The 21,990-nt window shown below is 39.6% G+C and overlaps 1 protein-coding gene across 1 annotated transcript in view; it reads left to right on the top strand.

Annotated features, from left to right (window-relative positions):
* Positions 1 to 21,990, top strand: part of WWC2 (WW and C2 domain containing 2) — a 415,307-nt gene that overhangs the window by 108,319 nt on the left and 284,998 nt on the right. The window lies entirely within an intron of this gene.

Here is a 21,990-nt window from a genome sequence, read left to right as displayed (position 1 = left end):
AGACCACAGCTCCATATGTCTCCTTTTTTGGTATTTTCACGCAAATTCTTATGCTATTTGGTGTTTCGTCCACTTCTCTATCCTCCCCTTTAAGGCCCAGGGGTCCAAGATTATCTTCTGTGTCTGTGTTAGTTGGTTTCCCTTTTCTTTGTTGAAGAGTGTCTGTGCAGTCTTTCTGCCTAGTCCTCCATCTTCCCCATTGGGTTTTTCTATAGGTGTACTTTTATAATGTATCCACGAGTGATTTATTGCCAAGTTTGGAATCCACTTTAATTAATAGCTAGATATATGAGTTTGTAAATAGTGATAGCACATGTTATCTGTGTCTCTAATTCTGATCAAACTTGCAGTAGTTTTAGGGAGTTGGGAGCAATGGTGCCTGACTGTAGGTGAGGATTATAACAGTAATTATAAGAATTCTTTCAGATTCTGTGTGTTAGTCTCTATATGTTTAGGAGGGGCCAGGTGCATTGTGGCCTCAGATTTTGGGATGATAGGGGTAAGTCTTTTGCCTCCTTCTTTTGGTTAGGCATCATTTCGAGGCCAGAGCTGAAAGGTAGACTTTATTCTCAACTGCGTGTGGGGTGAGCAGGATGACAACACTTACTCTGTTGTGTTATAGCTTTGAATTCCTTCTGTTTGCTAAGGCTTAAACTCCAGCCTCTCATTGTCTACTCTATGTGTAGTAGCTCCCTCATACATAACATATCCAAAACTGACTTTCTAACCTATCCAGAACAACATGCTGATGATTCCTCTTTTTTTTTTTTTTTCAATCTTAGTAAATGTCAATATCATTGTACCATTTTACCCATGAAATGTCTCTGGCTAAAAACCTTAGAGCAATTCTTGTTTTTGACTCAATGACCTCTCTTTGGGTTTCCAAGACTCTTACCTTTCTCTTTCCACATCCAACCCGTCATTATGCTAATCATGCTTTCTCTACATTGACTGAATCCAGAAATTCTACCTCCACCACTGCTACCTTGGTACAAACCAACCACTACATCACTCACCTGGATTATGTAGCAGCCTCTGAACTAGTCTTCCTGCTTTTACCTCTGCCACATTACAGTCTGTTTTCCACATGGTAGCTAGACTAGACTGTTCCTTTTGCAATAATAAATCTTGTCAGTTTAAAACTGTCCAGTAGCTCTCCATCTCAGAGTAAAGGCCTAAATCCTTTCAGAGGCCCACAGGGCCCCTTCTGAATTGGCCCCAGGCTCCTTTTCTAGCCAGTGTCCTACAAGTCTCCTTGCTCACTCCCTTCCAGTCACACTACCTACTTTGTTTTTTCTGAACATGGATAAGGTAATTCCTGTCCCAGGACTCTTAAATTTGCTCTTTCTGTAGGAGCTCTTTATAATGCTTAAGGTATTTGACTGCTAACTAGAAGGCTTGCGGTTCAAACCCACCAGCCACTCCTTGAAAGGAAGACTGGGCAGTCTATTTCCGTAGAGATAGCACTCACGGAAACCCAAGGAGGGGTTGCTGTGAGTCAGAATCGACTCCATGGCAGTGAGCGTTTTTTTTTGGGTCTGGAGAAAGCTCTTTTCCGAGATCTTTGCATGGCTCACGTCCTTCCTTCATCCTAAAACCAAAAGAACAAATCTGTTGCTGTCAAGTCATTTTGGACTTACAGCAACTACCTTCATTTAGGGCCCTGCTTATCATGGAAGCCTTTCCCGATCTCCTGGTGTAATGTGTCACCTTTTCTCCCTATTCCCTTTACTCTGCTTTACTTTCCTGCTTAGCACTTAGATATGATGGTCCTCGATGAAGTTTCTCAAAGGCTTCTGGGTGCTTGCTCTCTGCCTTCTGGATTCCAGGAAGAACTGAAGGATTGTATGTTCTGTAATCCTCCTTCTACTTGTACAGTTGCGTGAAGCAAAGTGACCAGTTCTAGTCTATGCGATAGGATCAAAAATTAAATGTTAAAAAACAGTTGCTGGTGTGACACCCTGTACAGTCCCCTTTTCCCCTAACATCGTGATCATTAATGTTTGAAATAGAGTTTTTGCCATTGACCAAGGCCCCTGAATGACTACAGAGAACAGAGCCCTCTGCTGACTGGTGTGATAATATTAGAATGAGTGAGAAATAAATTGTCTTTTTTAAGCCATTGAGGTTTAAAGTTGCTGGTGGCCATGGAATAACCTAGCTCCTCCTGATGGATAAAGTTTACTATGCCATATGTGTGTACACACACACACACACACACACAATTTGTGTGACCCCCATTCCTCAGTATGTGCGTTCTGAGAGTTGGAACTTTGTTTTGTTTACTGCTGTATCACTGGTACGTAGTAGACACTCAGTAAATATTTGTTAATGAGTGAATAATTGTGTACTGTGTGTTGCAGGGATTGGCGACTGTGCAGGGGAACACAGTGGGGAGGAGGAGAGATGGTAAATAAATATTACTCTAAAGCAGTGAGTACATTGCAAACTGTGTCCTTGGTCCAACCTGCATTAAAATCACCTGGGTTGCTGATTAACAGTGGAGATTCCTGTGTCTTGTCCAAGACCTACTAAATCAGGATTTCTGGATAGATATGGAGCCTGGGAATTTTCTTTTTTGAGAAGTTATTGCAATGATCTTATTATACACTAAGCCTTGAGATTACAGCTTCAAGAGAGAAGGCACCAAATGCTGTTAAGAGATGATTGATGAGACCTTAATAGCATCAGAAAGGAAAAATAAATTGCTTTCTTGATTTATGCCCATTTTTACATCATTTACTAGTATTATAACATGGCCTTAATAATACAGATGAAAATAACAGAAACACTGTTATCGACCTAACACTGAGTTAAGAGCACAGACTCCTAGACTCAAGACAGTCTGATTTCAGATCTTGTCTCCACTACTTAATAACTGTGTAACTTCTTAGCCTCAGTTTCCTAAAATGAGGGTAAATGTTCAAACCCACTGCATAGTTTTGTTTTGGGAGTAAAATTGGGTAATTGTGTTTCTGATAATAGTATCCAATATCACATAGCATTTACTCTGTGCTACACATGGCTGTAACCATTTTAACACAGATTAATCAGTCTAAACCTAATAACAACCCTTAGAAGTGAATTGTTGATATTCCCATTTTTAGATTAACAGATGCTTAGAAAGGGATAGAAAGAAATAGCAACGAACATTTCCAGAACTGTTGATTCTTGTTATTGAATCAGAGGAATTGTAACTAGAAACAGCTCCTCTGTGAGGGTGAAAGAAATTTTTAGGAAACCGGAAACAAAAACCCACTACCATCAAGTCAGTTCTGACTTGTAGCGACCCCATTGGGTTTCCAAGGCTGTAAATCTTTATGAAAGTAGATTGCCTCAACTTCTTCCCGTGGAGTTGCTGGTGGGTTTGAACCACTGACCTTCTGGTTAGCATCCAAATACCTTACCTACTATGCTACCAGAGCTCCTTTATTGGAAAGGAAGAGGAATGGGTTTCTGAAGGATTTCTAGGTTATTGGGGATCACTTAAGGAGCTCTGGCGTAGTGCCTAAGGCATTTGACTGGTAACCAGAAGGGTTGGCAGTTCAAACCCACCAGCCACTCTGGGGAAGAAAGACTGGGTAATCTACTTCCGTAAATATTTACCGCCTTAGAAACCCAAAGGGGGTCACTATGAGTTGGAATTGATCCAATGGCAGTAAGTTTGGTTTAGTTTTGAGGGATCCCTTAATTTTTTTTTCCCCTGAGGGGCAGCTATAGCATCCTCCAAGCCTAAATAAAGAGTCCCTGGGTGACACAAAAGGATTCCTGGTGTTACAGTGGTTAAAATGCTAGTCTGTTAACAAAAGGTTAGTGGTTCAAATTCATTAGCTGCTCTGTGGGAGAAAGATGAGTCAGTCTGCTTCTGATAAGATTATAGCCCTAGAAATTCAGTGGGGCAGTTCTAATCTGACCTGTAGGATTGCCGTGAATCAGAACTGATGGCAGTGGGTTTGGCGTGATGCGAAGACTTGGTTACTAAATCAAAGGATGGTGGATTAAACCCATTCAGGTACCTTGGAAGAAAGGCCTGGTGATCTGCTTCTGAAAGGTCACAGCCATGAAAACCCTACTGGGTTCAGTTTTACTTTGACACAAATGGGGTTACCATGTGTCAGGATTTACTTATAGTAACTGACTGGTTTTGGTTTAAGCCTAAAAGATTCTCTAGTACCTTCTGATGAGTGTTACTGTTTTTCTTTTAATCATCACCAGAGTGGTTAGGTTCACATTTATAACACTAGTTGGTTTAATTTCAGAATATCTGCCATTTCTGTAGGTAATGTAGTGATGTCATGTTGTTAACATAAAGGATACAGTGGCAGTATGTGGAGTTGTGGAGACTCTGGGAGGATATCTTTTTGTATACTGGACAGTGTGTATCATTATGCAGATGTACATTTAGGTTAAGGTCACAGGTGGCCTTATATTATACATTTCTGAGTAGAAAAATAGGTACAGTCTAGTCATGATACATGCAACAGTATTTATCCTTTACTATATATGAGTCTGGTGCAGGACTGGACAGTGTTTCGTTGTGTTGTACATAGGATTGCTATGAATCGGAGCGGACTTAGTGGCACCTGACAACAACAACAACGACAATATTATGCTAGGTACTGTTATAGGCTCTAATACGGTGAAGAGCATAACAGAACAAGGTCCTGCTTGCATGGAGTCTATATATTGTCGTGGTGGAGAGCATGATTAACAAATACATAGCACACTGTCAGTTTAAGAAGTGCATAGAATCGAGAGGAGTACATTCTGGGTAGGACTTGGAATAGGAAATATAAAATCTCTCTAGTTGGAGTATTCTTGTCAAGAAATATAGGGGTGACATACACAAGTTCTGGGGCATATTGCCTGGAAATGCTAAATAAATGTTAAGTATTGATGTTATTAATGCTGTCTGGATTTAACTGCAGCTAATGCAACCGTTTCTGTCCAAATGTACATTTTTGTTGGAAGCTAAGCTGTTAGAAAACTCAGCTTGCCACCTCTGTCCCCTTTTAAAATTTAGGTAACTGTTACATATTCTTTGAGTCATCCTTCGATTTATGTACCTTAATGTGTTTCTTTGAAGGAGTTCTGGTGTTGTAGTGGTTAAGGCTAACTGAAAGGTCGATGGTTCAAACCTACCAGCTGCTCCATGGAAGAGAGATGAGGCCATCTGCTTCCGTAAAGGTTTACAGCCTTTGAAACTCAATGGAGGTTGCTATGAGTTGGAATCCATTCCATGGCAGTGAGGTTTTTTTTGTTTTTTGTTTTTAGTTGTTCTCTGAGTTTCCTCCAAAATATTCTTAATGCAGAGATCGCATCCTTCAATTGTGTACATGTGTGAAAGTGTACAAGTCTTTCCATACAGGGAATATTTCTTTGTAATCTCATTTTCTTCTAAAGATTCATGCCAATTTTGTGTTTTGAGTAATATATTTGTGCTTGTTTTAATACTCAATGCTTTACAGGGTGATTTGAAGAGTTTTGCCAGGTCGCTTTTGTGGATTTGAATATCCTTGCCCCTAGGCACATTCCCAGGTCTGCACCAGTTTGAGAAGCTCTGGAATGGAGCCATGTGGTGTATGTTCTGGCTTTATTTCAGTAGCAGGCTAATGTTACCCGAGGGTATTAGGGTGTGGGCTGGTGGTTTTACTGTTCAGTATCCTGTAAAGTGAAACACAAGAAAATCCAACTTCCTTCCATAAATTATATATGAAATGAAAACCAAGTAAAAGCACTTTTCTTCCGAGATTGAGCAATGCAAAGTAAAGCATAAGAAAATACAATCTCCTGTCAGGAACCAACAGTGATATTCATTTAGGTACCAGAAGAGATCACCTGATAGGAGGTATAGCAGCAGACATTTTCCATAAATCACTTATACTTGGCTTTGGAATTCATAATGTGACACTCACTTTTACAAGTTAATTTTTCTTTTAAATTAACATCTTATTGAATTAATAGTAAAATTAACTTGGCAATCTCTGAATATTTACTGGTGGTAGGTATAAGTGCCCCAAACATGACCTCTTGGGTTAGAAGATGATGTGCTCAAGTATAGCAAGGATCGTGGAACTGGTGCAGTGTTGGGCTGTGTTTTGTTCTGCTGTTCATAGGGTTGCTGTGAGTCGGAAATGACTCGATGGCACATAACAACAACAATAACAACAACAAACCCAATTGACATTTTGCCAGAATAATGCTCATCAGGGCTTTCCAGTTTGTGGCACCTGGGCCATCATACTCTTTCCTTGCATCCTGGCTTTCATGGCTCTCTGTTGCCTCAGAATCCTTCTCAAGAAAGTTCTGTAGGTAGCTGTTACTAATTGATTACTGTTGTCCTAGAGAAGAAATTTATTTGCTAATGCTGTTGTGTTTATGGAATTAAGGTTGGGCAATCTACTTCTGTAGTGATACTGCCTCGGAAACCCAAGCAGGGGTCGTTGTGAGTTGGATCCGACTCCACGGCAGTGGTTGCTTTTGTGTTTTTCCTGTTTAGGTATAGATGATGTTAATCATTTGTGTGTTTTAGCAAAAATAAAAAAAAAGAAATAATGTATAACTCGTTGTGCTTTGATATACACATTTTGGCTAATAATCTTCAGGCTGGCTTGTTGTTGTTGTTGTTGTTATTTGCCGTCGAGTCGGCCCCGACTCATAGCGGCCCCTCCTTGGGTTTCCGAGGCAGTATCACTACTACAGTAGGATTGCCCAGCCTTCCTTCCGAGGAGTGGCTGGTGGGTTTGAACCGCCAGCCTTCTGGTTAGCAGTCAAGTGCCTTAGGCACTATGCTACCAGAGCTCCTATAAATGGCTTAGTAGTTTCTAAAATTTGGACTAAACGGTTCACTAATAAAACCCTGAAACGACTCAACCTGCAAATGAGGCCTAATACTGTGGTAAGGTGACTTGATATTTAAGGTTCTGTGTCAACTTCGGTGGGTCATGATTCTAAGTGGTTTACCATGGAAGGAGAGAGAAATTTATCTGAAAGAAGTGGTTCATACAGTTGTAGAGGCTGGCCAGTCCCAAGTCCGTGGGGTCTGACATCAAGCTGGAGGCTTCTTCTGACCCAGTTAACTGCAGGGGCTAGATGAACTCAAGATTGGCAAGCAGTGGAGCAGTCTGCTAGCTTCAGAGGCTGATGAATCCAAGATTAATAAGTAAGATGGCAGGCCTTGGCTCACAGGCTACAAAGGCAAAAATTGTCAGGCTGCTGGTTCAAGTCCAGATAATGTGAGCCAAGTGCAGGATCCAGAATGAACAGAAATGCCAAGATCTTTGCCAGGACGTCCAAATATGTTGGAACCAGGCCACACACCAGAGAAAGCGCTCTTTCAGCTGGTTGTCTTCTCACAGCAGATCTAATCATGGAGGTGATTACATTATATCATATTTCATCATGGGGAATGGCTACAGCTGTTCAACCACTGAGAATCATGGCACAGCCAAGTGGACCTTTAACTTTAACTATCACAACCTCCATGATGAGATTTGCTATGACCAGCCAATCAATTGAAAAGGAGTTTCTTTCAGGGAGTGGCCTGCTTCTAACATACAGGAAAAAGCTCTGGCAAAGCTCTCTGGCTTTTTGCTCATTCTGGATCCTGCATCTGGTTTGTCATCATCATACCTCTAGTTCTTGGACTTGAACCAGTGCCTTGCCATATTGCCTGCCAATCTTGGGACTGTTATTTTTGTAGCCTGTGAGCCAACAGCCTGCCATCTTACCAGCTGATCTTGAATTTGTCAGCCTCTAAAGCCAGCAGCCTCTTGTATTGCCTGCTGATCTCAGGTTCATCAGCTCCTACAGTTATATGAGTCAGAAGAAGCCTCCAGCTTGATAACATGATTCATGGACTTGGGACTTGCTAGCCTCTGTAATTGTGTGTTCTATTTCCTTGGGATAAATTTCTTTCTCTTACTCTATAAGCTTCACTTGTTTTGCTTCTCTAGAGAGGGATGCTGAAGACAGGAGAAGGAAATAAATGTAAAGTAAAATGACACTGAAATTAGGTAAACAATGGAGTGATCAACAATAAGAAATAAAAGTCCTTGCAGTAAAAAGGGTACTCCGTTTGTAGGTGATTATCACTTCCTAGTAGAAACTTGATCAAAAGGGGGAAAATGTGGTTGTGGAAGCTAAAACCAATTTGGAGTCCCTTACTGGAAGAGCAGGAGCTCTGTTAGCATAGTGCCTAAGGCATTTGACTGATAACCAGAAGGCTGGCGGTTCAAACCCACCAGCCACTCCTCGGAAGGAAGATGGGGCCATCTACTTTGGTAGTGATACTGCCTTGGAAACCCAAGGAGGGATTGCTATGAGTAAGGTCTGACTCAACAGCACATAACAACAACGACGACTAGAAGAGCATAGGTACTACCTGGTTTCAGAAGATGAAAGTTTTAAGATGATAAATACCCTAATTTAAAAAACAGTAATTATCTTGTTTCTGTAGGTATATGTATGTATAATCAACAATTTTTGCTCCTTAACTTCTGTGTTCCAGACAGGCAGACACCTAGTTACCTGTTTCCGCTTAGCAGGCAAGGGCACCCTTCCTCTATCCCCTCAAAAAAACTACATTTGTCTTAAGCAAACTAATGTTTCAGAGAGTAAAGGATTTCAAAGGAGATTTTAATGAACCTTTCAAATACTCACAGAATCTGCCCAGACTTTTTGGAGTCTCTTTGTTCCCCTCAGACTATATGAATCCTAATGCTCCCACATTTCTTTGGAACACACAGTTTAAGTTGTGCATTCCCTCATCTGTGAATCCGTGATCTAATAATTGTTTTTAACTTTATTTCCATTTGCAGAAATAATTCTACCCTGGAAAAGTTGTTATGTGGGTTAAATGAGTAATATTTGTAATGGCGAGAGAATGCCTGCTAGCGCAGTGGTTAAAGTGCTCAGCTTCTAATTGAACTGTCAGCAATTTGAATCAACAGGTAGTTTTGTGGGAGAAAGATATAGCGGTTTGCTTCTGTGAAGATTATAGTTGGAAACCCTTTGGGACAGTTCTGTTCTGTTCTGTAGGGTCGCTGATAAGTCTGAATCAACTTGGTAGCAATATAGTTTTTGTTTTTATTTATAAAGCATTTAGAATAGTAATTGAGTCATAATAAATATATATAAATGGCTATTAAATAAATCAAGGAAATTTCTGGCAATATTTATTTTTGAACTATTTGAAAATGTATCTGGCAAACATTTCTCTCATTGTTGAGAAGATGAGAGGTGGGCAATATTAAAGAAGAGTTTAAATATGATTATCCATATTCCTAATATTTAAAAATACTTATTTGCATATTATATTCTTTTTTTGGGAACATTTTTTTGTTTTAGGTGAAAATTTACACAGCAAATTAGTTTCCCATTAAAAAATTGATATACATGTTGTTCCTTCACATTGGTTGCTGTTCCCACAGTGGGTCAGGACTGTACTCATTTCTACCCTGCCTTCCCTGTTTCTATCCTTCTACTTTCCCTGCTTCTCCTTGCCTTCTCATCTTTGATTTTGGACAAATATTGCCCATTTAATCTCTTGTAGTTGATTGTTCCAAGAAGCACATTTGTAGTGAATATCATTGTTTATTTTATAGACCAGTTTATTATTTGGCTGAAAGGTGACCTCTATGAGTTGCTTTAATTCCAGATTAGAACAGTGTCTTAGGGTGATAGTGTTTTGAGTTTGTTCAGTCTCTGTCAGTCCACTAATGCTCATCTTTTTTATGAATTTGAGATAGGTTCCACATTTTTATCCCATTCTAAAAGAGACATTCTGTGATATTCCTGATCAGTGCTGTCAGTAGTGGTAGTCAGGTAACATCTGGTTCTTCTGGTCTGAGGCTAGAGGAGGAGGAGGCTGTGGTTCATGTGGGTAGACCATTAATCTTATAGACTTACCATTTATTTGAGTCTTTGTTTTCTCTCACTCTCCTTTGGTCCAATCAAGAGGATACCAATGCTTGCATCTTAGATGGCTGCTTGGAAGCTTTTAAGACCGCATACACTATACACCAAGTGGGAATGTAGAATGCTGTCTTTATGAACTGTGTTATGCTAGCTGAACCAGCTGTCCCCTGAGACTGTGGTCCTCATCGTTTAAACCCAGTAACTGAGTCCCATTAGATGATTGGTTACGTCTAGGAAGTTTCCATTACTGTGCCCCCTATGTACTCTATGGTGTGTGTGTGTATGTATACACACATGTGTATACATACACACACACACACACAAATATGTATATGCACATGTACACAAATACACGTATATATGCACACAGATGTACTACCATATGCTCCCGTACACCTTTATAGCATACGTGTCTACCTATATAACCACTTAAAAAGTTTTACTGCTGTTGTTACAGAACTGTGTCATAGAATTTGCTATAGTTGTCCTTTATTCTTATGTACCTCTCATTGTATTAATTTACCCTAATCACATTATGACTAATGACTTTCCCCATATTGTATATTGATTTTCTTTATTATTCATTATTATGTCTGTTGTTTGGTATATGATTCTCCTTCCCTCTACTTCCCATCAAAGAACATTACTTTCTATGTGTGAACCTATTCTTGACTTTTTATAAAAGTAGTAACTTACAATATTTATCTCTTTGTGATTGACTTGTTTCACTTAGCATAAAGTCCTGTGTTTCTCAGATTCATCCTTATTCTTTAATGTTGCATGGTATTCTGTGTGTATGTACTATAGTTTTTTACTCATTCATTGATGAGTGGTTTAAGTTGTTTTCATCTTTTTGTTGTTCTGACTAATGCTGCAGTGAACATGGGTGGGCATATGTTTACTCATGTCACTGTGTGTGTGTGTGTGTGTGTATATATATGTATATGTATATATATATATACATATACATATATATATACACATATATATATATTTAGGATATATATCTGTGAGTGGGATTGCTGGATCATAAGATATTTCTATTTCTGTCTTTTAAAGGAAGTGCTGTACAGTTTTCTGTAGTGGCTGTACCATTTTGCAATCCCATTAACAATTTATAAGATTTACAATCTTCAAACAATCATGTCAACATTTTTTTGTTCAGTGCCTTTTTTATAGGCATGTAGCTTTGGTTTCTGTCTCTCTAATGGCTAATCATCACAAGCATCTCTTCATATGTTTGATAGCTGCTTGAATGTCTTCTTTGGTGAACTGTCTGTTCATGTCCTTTGCCCATATTTTGATTGGAATATTTACCTTATCGAGGTTTTGAAATTTTTATATTTTATAGATTAGACCTCATCAGAAATGTTGTTGCCAAAAAGTATTTTCCTGTCCGTAGGTTCTCTTTTTTATTATTTTTATGAAAATAAGTATTTATTTTTTAGGAGGTCCCAGTTACCCAGTTTACCTCTTGTTGTTTTTGCATTTTTGGTTATGTTTGATAGTATACTTACGCCATAAAGTGGGACCCTTAGCTTTGTCAATATGTTATCTTCTAGTAACTTTATAGCTTTAGGTTTAACATTTAGGTCTTGAATCCATTTTGAGTTAGTTTTTGTGTATGACGTGAGGTATATTGTTGTTAGGTGCCGGCTAGTTGGTTCCAGTTCATAACGACCCTGTATACAACAGAACAAAACACTGCCTGGTCCTGTGCCATCCTCACAGTCCTTGCTATGCTTGAGCCCATTGTTGCAGACACTATGTCATGCCATCTCATTGAGGATCTTCCCCTCTTTTGCTGACTCTATACTTTCTCAAGCTTGGTATTTTTATCCAGTGACTGATCTCTTCTTTCAACATGACCAAAATATGTGAGGCAAAGTCTGGCCATTCTCGCTTCTAAAGAGCATTCCAGCTGCACTTCTTCCAGGACAAATTTGTTCATATTTCTGGTAGTCCGTGGTATTTTCTGTATTCTATACCAACACCATAATTCAGAAGTGTCAGTTCTTCTCTAGTCTTCCTTATTCACTGTCCAGCTTTTACATGCATATGTTGTTGTTGCTGCTGTTGTTAAGTGCCGTTGAGTTGGATCTGACTCATAGCGACCCATCCTTGGGTTTCTGAGGGAGTATTACTATGGAAGTAGATTGCCTCATCTTCCTTCTGAGGAGTGGCTGGGGGGTTTGAACCGCCAGCCTCCTAGTTAGCAGTCACGTGCCTTAGGCACTACGCTATCAGAGCTCCCACATGCATATAAGGCAATTGAAAATACCATAGGTTGGGTTAGGTGCACATTAATCTTCAAAATGACATCTTTGCTCTTTAACACTTAAAAGAGATCTTTTGCAGCAGAATTGCCCAGTGAAATATGTCCTCTGATTTCCAGACTGCTCCTTCCGTGAATGTTGATTTTGGATCCAAGTAAAATGAAACCTTTGAAAACTTAAGTCTGTTCTCCGTTTAACATAATGTTGCTTGTTGGTCCAGTTTTGAGGACTTTTGTTTTCTTTATGTTGAGGTGTAATCCATACTGAGGATTGCAGTCTTTGCTCTTCTTCAGTAAGTGCTTCAAGTCCTCTTCACTTCCAGCAAGCAAGGTTGTGCCATTTTCATATAGCAAGTTGTTAATGAGTCTTCCTCTAATCCTGATGCCTCATTCTTACTCATATAGTCCAACTTCTTGGATTATTTGCTCAGCATACAGATTGAACAAGTATGGTAAAAGGATACAGCCCTGATGCATACTCTTTCTGATTTTAGACCACATAGTGTCCCTTGTTCTGTTTGAACTACAGTCTCTTGGTCTATGAAAAGATTCCTCATGAGCACAATTAAGTGTTCTGGAATTCGCATTGTTCACATTGTTACCTGTTCTGTTTATCTAGTACCGCTCTGACAGCACTATACCACAAATGGGATGGCTTGAGCAAACAGGAGTTTATTCTTACAATTTGGAGGCTTTAAGCCCAAGTTCAAAGTGATAGGCTCCAGGGGCCAGGTGTAAGCCCCTCAACCTTGGGCTTCATCTCTGCCTCCTGCTCCCAGCCCACTGGAGCTAGAGGCTTTTCTTCACTCAGACAGCTGCTGGCTGCTGAGACTGACAAGCCCAAGGTTGACAAGTAAAAAGACACAGTCCTGATGTTAACAAACCACACGGCAGGCCATTCGTTTAAGTCCATTGGAAGTCCCAAGGTCGGCAGAACATGGCAGGCTGCCGAATAATGACATGGCTACATGCATGTTTCTAGCATGCCATAAGCTAGAGACCATTCCCAAAGCAGCTACTTATATACAGGAAGTGGACTACATCCCTAAGGCAGCTACTCATCTGCTTGTGATAGATCCCACCATGGAGCTGATTGCCAATCTCATCATGCGGAATAATTACCACTAGCTGCCCAGCTACTCAACCAGGCCCAACCAAGGTGACATACAACTTTAACTACCATGTTATCCATAATTCTTTTTGATCCATACAGTTAAATGCCTTTGTATAGTCAATAAAACACAGGTAAACATCTTTCTGGTATTCTTTGCTTTCAGCCAGGATCCATCTGACATTAGCAATGATACCCATTATTCCATATCTTCTTCTGAATTTAGCTTGATTTTCTGTCAGTATACTGCTGCAACCATTTTTGAATTATCTTCAGCAAAATTGTACTTGTGTGTGATATTAATGATATTGCTTGATAATTTCCACACCCTGTTGGATCACCTTTCTTTGAAATGGGCACAAATAGGGATCTCTTCAATTAGGGTGGCCAGGTAGCTCTCTTTCCAGATTTCTTGGCGTAAACAAGTAAGCACCTTCAGCACTGCATCCGTCCATTGAGACTTCGATGTTTATTCCGTCAATTCCTGGAGGCTTGTTTTTTTTGCCAATTCAGTGCACCTTGGAATTCTTCCTTCAGTGCCATTGATCTTGATCATATGCTACCTCTTGAAATGGTTGAACGCCAACCAATTCAGTTCTGAGGTGTATGTCTTATTTAATTTTTGTGCAAATTGATACCCATTTTTGCCAGCACCATGTGTTAAAGAGACTATCTCTCTTCCCCAATGAATGGACTTTGACCCTTTGTCAGTGATCAGCTGTCCATAGCTGGATGGATTTACTTCTGGTTCTCAGTTCTTGTCTGTTGCTGTATGTGTCTTCACTGTAGCAGAACCAGGCTGTTTTGATTACTGTGGCTGTATATTAAGTTTCAAGATTGGGACTTGTAAGGCCTCCTACTTTATTCATCTTGTTCAGTAATGCGTTTGGGGTCTCTTTCTCTTTCCTTTCCATGTAACGTTGAAGATTAGTTTTCCTATTTTGTCAGAGAATGTTGTTGAGATTTGGGTTGGGATTGCATGATATCTATAGATTGCTTTGGGTAGTATTCATGATTTCACAGTGTTGCATTTTTTAATACATTAGTGTGGTATGTTTTTCTGTTTATATGGGTCTCTTCGTTTCTTCAGTAGTGCCTTGTCCCAGAGATTTTAGTAAGTTGTGTCTTCGTTTTCCTTTGATTCTAAGAGTTTTTAGATTTCATTTTTATATTCTTGTATCATATAGTAGGCTTTTTTTTTTTAAATATATTTTTCGTTGTGATTTGGTTGAAAATTTACAGAGCAATTTCATTTTCTGTACAACAGTTCATACACATTTTGTTCTATTGCTTTGATTGCAATCACTGTAATGTAACAACTCTCTTCCCACTTCCTCCTTGTGGTTATATTTTTCCAGTTCCTTCTTTCCTATGCATTCCTGGCCTTTAAGCTATCTCCCTGTGCAAATACTGCTCTTCTGATCTCCCATGATTGGCTGTTCTAAGGAGTGCACCTGCCTGGTGTAAATGTTCACCTTATATGCCTATCTATTGTTTGGCTGGAAGCCATGGGAGTGAGTTTAATTTTAGGCCTGGAGGTGACTAGGGCCCATAGTCTTGGGGGTTTCATCAGTCTCTATCAGATCAGTAAGCTTGGTCTTTTTCAGTCATCCTGTAGTTTTTAAGTAGCATGTTACTCAGTTGCCATGTGTTTAATTTTTTTCCCTTTCTCTTTCTGTTACTGATTTCTATTTTTGTAGCATTATAATCAGAGAAAATGCTTTCTATTATGTCTGTGTTTTTGAGTTTATTGAGGCATGTTGTGGCCTGCATATGATCTATTCTGGAGAATAATGTGCATTGGAGAGTAATGTATTGGACAGTAATGTGTAGTGTGCTGCCATTTAGTAGTGTGTTATGTATATATTTATGAAGTTGGTTGATTGTGTTTGGTCTTCTGTATCTTTATTGTAGTTCTGTCCATCGTGAAAAGTGAACTGTTGTACAGAAAATGAAATTGCTCTGTAAATTTTCAACCAAATCACAAAGAAAAATATGGAATGGTATGCGGCACTAAAGAATGATGTAGAGTCTCCAATACACCGCATAATATGGATGAACATGGAGGACATTATGCTGAGTGAAATAAGTCAGTTACAGAAGGACAAATATAGTATTAGTTTGTTGTTGTGGAGGATCAAGGAAAGGTTTATATATGGAGGGAAACTTTCTTTGTTGGTTACCAGGGGTGGGAGAGGAGGGGAGGGAACACTGCAAAAAAAAAAAAAAAAAAAAAAAAATGCATTGACCCATGTCACTTTAGTTTTATGTATTTTACTGTACATAAATTATATTTCAATAAAATGTATTAAAAAAAGAGAAATAAAAAAAGTGTGTCGAAGTCTCCTATTGTTACTGCAGACTTGTCTGTTCCTATTTTAAATGCATAGATCTTGTAGCTTTGTTACTGGGTGCATAAATATTTCTTAGGCTATATCTTCTTGGTGGATTTACCCTTCAATCATTATACAATGCTCTTTTTTGTCTCTTAATGGATTTTGACTTAAAATGTATTTAATGTGAAATAATTATTGTGATTCTTTTTGATAACAGTTTAGTCATACTTTTTTTCCTGTCCTTTGATTTTAAACTTGTTTATGTCTTTGGGTTTACAATATATCTGTTGTAGGCAACATATTGATGGGTCATTTTTTTTTTTTAAAACCATTTCTGTTCTTCTCATAAGTGGTTCATTTAATCCATTATATTCATTATGATTACAATATGAATGAATCTTCCCAATTCATTCATTTTCAGTTATACTTCTGTGTTCTTCCATTGAGTTATCTATTTTTGATATTTTATTGTTATTCTTCTGAATTTATAATTGTTGTTTTTGTATTATTTCTATTTGTCCATTTACTTTGTCATTTTGTTCTTGTTATTTTTCCTGAAAATTTGTTTGGTTTTTCCTCTGTGTTTTCCTTTATCTCTTTGAGTATCCTAAATATAAGTTTTTTTTTTTTTTTTTAATTCCATCTCAGGTAATTTTCAATTTCCTAGTTTGGGTCATCTTAACCTATTTTTCCCATATAATTTTGTTGTTTTCTGCTCCTGTAGGGCATTAAGGTCTTATTTTATCGGTTGTTTATATGTTTATTTGTTTTCTCTCTATATTTTGATATATTAGGGTTAATGGCTCCACTGCTGTTCTTGAGCCATAGTAGTGCTCACCACTTGTCATGAGATGGTTATGGCAGTGGTTGCAGGATAAATGTGCTTTACAATTCACTGGTCATGTTGGGTGGCTGGAGTCAGGCTCTGTATTCCCTGGCTGCCTCATGTTGTTGGTCCAGTGATGTGGGACTGTGTGATGGCAATCTCCTTATGACGGGACAACTGATGGGGATTTGTGGCAATTGACCTGGGTTTGGGAGTGCTCTCTACCACTTGCCAAGTTAGCAAGACTGTGGGCAGGGGGATGTTATTTAAAATTTGCCTTTCATCTGTGCTTTTTAATAGTGTCTGTACATGTATATTCAAGATTACCTTACAATAGTTTGCCTAAAGAAATGATCTCTTAAAAAGAACTGTATGTGACTATGAGAGCAGAACTAGGTGGTGCCCGGCTACCAATGTCAACCACTTGGAAGTGGATCTATGTAGGAGATTCTGGAAAGAGAGGGAGAATGATGTGGGCAAAACTCAAAATCATTTGGAGAAAAAAAAAAAAGGGGGGGGACGACCAAGTTTGCGTCCGATAGAGCCTGGTGGAACCACTGAGACGATGGCCCTTAGCTGCCCTTCAGGTCTGGAATTGAACCCACACCTGTGGCTTCCAGCCAAACAAAAGACAGGCATAAGAGTTGAGCATGTACCTGAGATAGATATACTCCTTGGAGAGAACAATCATGGGAGAAAGAAGGGCTGCTTATGCATAGGGAGACAGCTCAGGGAGCAAGAGCGCATAAAGGAATGGACACAGGGAAGAGCTAATTATTGGGAGGAAGTGGGAGGGGAGCTGTTGCATTGTGGTAAATTGTGGTCAATGTCATGAGACAAAGTGTATGTGAACTGTGATATGGAAAGTGAATTTGCTCTGTAAATCTTCACCCAAATCACAATAATAATTAAAAAAAAAAAAAAAAACTGTATGTGTAACAAAATGAAAATGTCCAAAACATACCGAACTTGCTTAGTAATTAAAATTAGATAAGGAAGAAAAACCGTTTGAAACTGATAAAGACTTGAAAAAATCATCATTACATCCAGTGGTAGAAATAATGCAGGGAAACAAGCAGTCTTTGCACAACAGAAGTAAGACTGTACTTTGATATAATATTACTAGAGCCAAAGGCATGGAAACAGAATAGTTTTTTCAACTGAACTTAACTAAAAATAATCTTGTATTATATAAGCCATCCCTCCGTTACGAGCATGTAACTCCTACTTACCATTTACACTGGCTCTGTCATGGTTGACAGGGTGAAACAAGAACAGACTTGAAGTTTTACAGTTTGAGAGATTGAGCATGCTATCCAGAAGGGGAACAATTATAAGTTAACGTCCTGGAACGGGAGACTCAGAAGAGGCATAGTTGTCCTTTTAAGAGCCTGATACGTGAGACTGGATTATTGGCAGGACTGTAGAAAAATGACATACATTCAAAGCCATGTGGTTGGCTGTCATCTTTGAAAAGGGTACTGCCATATTTGAACCAATACTACCATCTTTGAGTGAGGCAGTGCTTGTTCAGATTGTGCTCAGTATCTTAAGGCCAGAGATTTGGTTGCTGTGCAACATGTATACTGTTCTTTTTCTGTAAGAGGGAGATTAAGTTTCTAGAAAGGCTTCCATCCATAAATTTTCCTATTCTAGTAGCTACCTTTCTGGTTCACCATAACTTTAAAAATTTGTGTCTGTTCCGGTGATGTTTCCTCAGCCATGGCTGAGCCAGGAAGAACTGGTTTGAAGCCCTGACAAATTCTTAAAGACAGAGTTATGTATATGGTTCTTGTTCCTAACCCAGGGACTGCTTGTATTTACGTATCATTAAATATTCTTCCGTAACGTCCTAATTTTCCCATGTAGTTTATGAGACATGTCTGCCTTCATCTGTTACCCTTGTTTGAGGGCATACTTTGACTCTGCTGTCAGAGATACATGCAATTTCCCTGGTTTTGAAGTTTGTTTTAATTAATGTGTCTACCATAAGACCTTACTGTGACACATGTAGGCTAAACTCCTTAGATGATTATTTCCTTGATGGTAGGAGTACTTGGGTCATGCAAATGGTGAAGTGCTTGACTTTTAACCAAAATGTTGGTGATTCAAACCCATCCAGAGGTGCTTTGGAAGAAAGGGTTGGTGATCTGCTTCCAAAAGTTCATAGCCTTGAAAACCCTTATGAGGAGTTCTATTCTGCATACATGGTGTCATCTTGCATCAGAATTGACTAACAACAAAAACTAACAACTAACGACTAAACAACAGGAAGATCTTGGTACTAGCTTGTTATGTCTAAACCAGACTCTACCATAGTAGAGGGTGAAGGGACTCTTCTTTTACAGACAGCTGAAACAGTACTTTGTCATGATGATCATCTCAGAACTCACACTTTATGGGATTTTTTATGGAACTTGATGTTGAGCATGTGCTAGTATAGGACCAATCATCTTGTAGCCACACACACTGAGCCATGAGCCATTTTATTCTAGTAGCCAGGCTTGTATTGGTAGAACTGGACTATTCCCAATGATAAAGGGAAGTAGGGATATGGATTGCCAAGACGTAGAAACAGTCATAAAGTAAATTATGACATATCTTTTCTTTCTGGCTAATGTCAGTCAAAGCCAGTAATTCTTTGTGCACCTTGGGCAAAAGCCCATCATAAGTCTTAGAATGTTAGCAGGACTGTTACTCTCTGTCTTGACTTAAGACAGAATGGTCTGAAGAGATAAAAGTGTAATGAGTTACCTCAGAAACATAGGTGGTCAGTCCACTTAAGGGTTTGGCCAAGCACCTTTAGTAGCTAATGTGGGCATGGGACATTGAGGTATGGACTCAGTTATGGTAAAACAAACCATTAATTTTGTCCAGCCTTCCTTGGGTGACCTGTCAGACAGGCATTTCTCTATTGTTTGCCTTCAGAGAAACTTCAAAAGGAAAGTGGAGATAATTCAGAGTTCTTGGGAATTCTTCCCTGCCTCAGGTCCCATGAGTTTGCAGGATGATGCTTGAAATACCTTTTCTGGAACAGTTTTGGCTAAGGATCACTTGGCATACTAGTCAGGTCAGTGTACAATCTGTTTGGATATTGGACCTGTCTGTGCCTGTTTAAGAGGGTGGTACTTTCGGTGGTGAATGGCCAATGTCAATTACCACATTGTTGTGGGAGTAGACTCCATGCCAGGAGGAGTAGCAGCCAGCTGTGGTCTGGGAAGTGAGCCAGTGAAGTCCAGAGTTGAATCACCCAAGTGGGCAGTTGAAGGAGCTGGAGTGACAAATAGGAAAGGAGAGAGATGTAAACTTCTCAGAAAATGGAATAACTCATCTTGAGAGGATGCTGCATGCATACACACACACGCACATGCACACGCACACATTTTTTTGATCACTGATTTTCAAACATTAATGTTCTTAAGAAACACCTAGAGATCTTATTAATACAGTTTCCTGGACTCATCCCCAGAGATTCTGATTTTTTAATTCGGGCTATAGTCTATATCATGAATTTGTGTTTCTAACAAAGTCTTAGGGCAGACAGCTTTTTGGAGGACCAGAACTGGTAGGGAAGGCCAGGAAGTGGCGGCAGATGGCTTTTTGGAGGGCTGGAACTGGTAGGGAAGATTGGGAAGTGGGAGTGGAAGAGTTTGGAACAGCTAAGGGAGATGAACTCGTCTTGTCAGTTTGTCATCCTGTGGTGGTTTGTATGTTGCTGTGAGGCTGGAGGCTGTGCCACCAACGTTTCAAGTGTCAGCAGGGTTAGCCATGGTGGATAGGTTTCAGTGGAGCTTCCAGCATAAGACAGATTCAGAAGAAGGAAGAGGCCATCCACTTCTCAAAGAGTTGGCCACTGGTAACTTAATGAATAGCAGTGAAACACTGTCTGATATATTACTGAAAACTAGCCATGAAACATTGTCTGATACAGTGCCAGAGGATGAGCCCCTCAGGTCAGAAGGCACTCAAAATATGACTGGGAAAGAGCTGCCTCCTCAAAATAGAGTCAACCTTAATGATGTGGATGGAGTAAAGCTTTCAGGATTTTGTTTTACTGCTGTGGCACAACTCAGGAAGAAACAGCTGCAAATATCCGCTAATAATTGGAACATGGAGCATATGAAGTATGAATCTAGGAAAATTGGAAGCTGTCAAAAGTAAAATGGAATGCATAAAAATCGATATCGTAGGCTTTAGTGAGCTGAAATGGACCGGTTTTGGCCATTTTGAATCACACAACCATATGATCTACTCTGCCAGGAATGACACATTGAAAAGGAATGGCATGGCATTCATCATTACAAAGAATATTTCAAGATCTGTCCTGAAGTACAGTGCTGTCAGTGACAGGATAATCTCCACACACCTACAAGGAAGACCAGTTAATATTACTACTGTTCACATTTACACACCAACCACCAAAGCCAAAGATGAGGAGACTGAAGATTTCTACCAACTTCTGCAGTCTGAAATTGACCGAACATGCAATCAGGATGTGTTAATTATCACTGGTGATTGGAATGCCAAAGTTGGAAACAAAAAAGAATTATTGGTAGTTGGAAAACATGGTCTTGGTGATAGAAATGATGTTGGAGATTGCCTGATAGAATTTTGCAAGACCAATGACTTACTCATTGCAAACACCTTTTTTCTTTCATTTTGTTTAATTTTTTTTTGTTGTGATTTGGGTGAAAATTTACAGAGCAAATTCACTTTCCATACAGCAGTTCACATACCCTTTGTCTCATGACATTGACCACAATTTACCACAATGCAACAGCTCCCCTCCCACTTCTTCCTGATAATTACCTCTTCCCTGTATCCATCCCTCCATGCCCTCCTGCCCCCTGAGCTGTCCCCTGGTGTATAAGCAGCCCTTCTTTCTCCCATGATTGTTCTCTCCAAGGAGCGTATCCACCTCAGGTAAATGTTCAACTCATATGCCTGTCTTTTGCTTGGCTGGAAGCCATAGATGAGGGTTCAATTCCAGACCTGAAGGGCAGCTAGGGACCACCGTCTCAGTAGTTCCACCAGGAACTGTGAGTCAGAGAGCACTTGATGGCACCTAACAACAACAACAACACCAGGCATTATAAAGATTATGGTGAATATAACTCAAAATGAAGAGTATTAAATAATGAGGTAACGGTAAGGACCTACTAAGGAGCCGTGATGGCTCAGTGGTTAAGCATTTGGCTGCTAATTGAAAGACTGGTGTTTTGAACTCATCAAAGAGCTCTGAGGGAGAAAGAATGGTAAAGCCTGGAGTCAAGAAAGCCCTATGAGGCTGTTTTACTCTGTCACTTGGGGTCACCATGAGTCAGAATGGACTCCATAACACTGAACAACAAGGACTTACTCAGTTGTTGTTATTGTTAAGTGCCGTCGAGTCGTTTCCGACTCATAGCGACCCCATGAACAGCAGAACGAAACACTGCCCGATCCCGCGCCAGCTCCACTATCCCTGCTATACTTGAGCCCATCATCGCAGCCACCGTATCAGTCCATCTCCTTGAAGGCCTCC

This window comes from Orycteropus afer, unplaced genomic scaffold (assembly GCF_000298275.1).
Source record: "Orycteropus afer afer isolate SDZICR_OR568_19922 unplaced genomic scaffold, OryAfe1.0 scaffold00073, whole genome shotgun sequence".
Classification (NCBI taxonomy): domain Eukaryota; kingdom Metazoa; phylum Chordata; class Mammalia; order Tubulidentata; family Orycteropodidae; genus Orycteropus; species Orycteropus afer.
The sequence above is the reverse complement of the archived record's forward strand: the minus strand, read 5'-3'. Positions and strand labels throughout refer to the sequence as shown.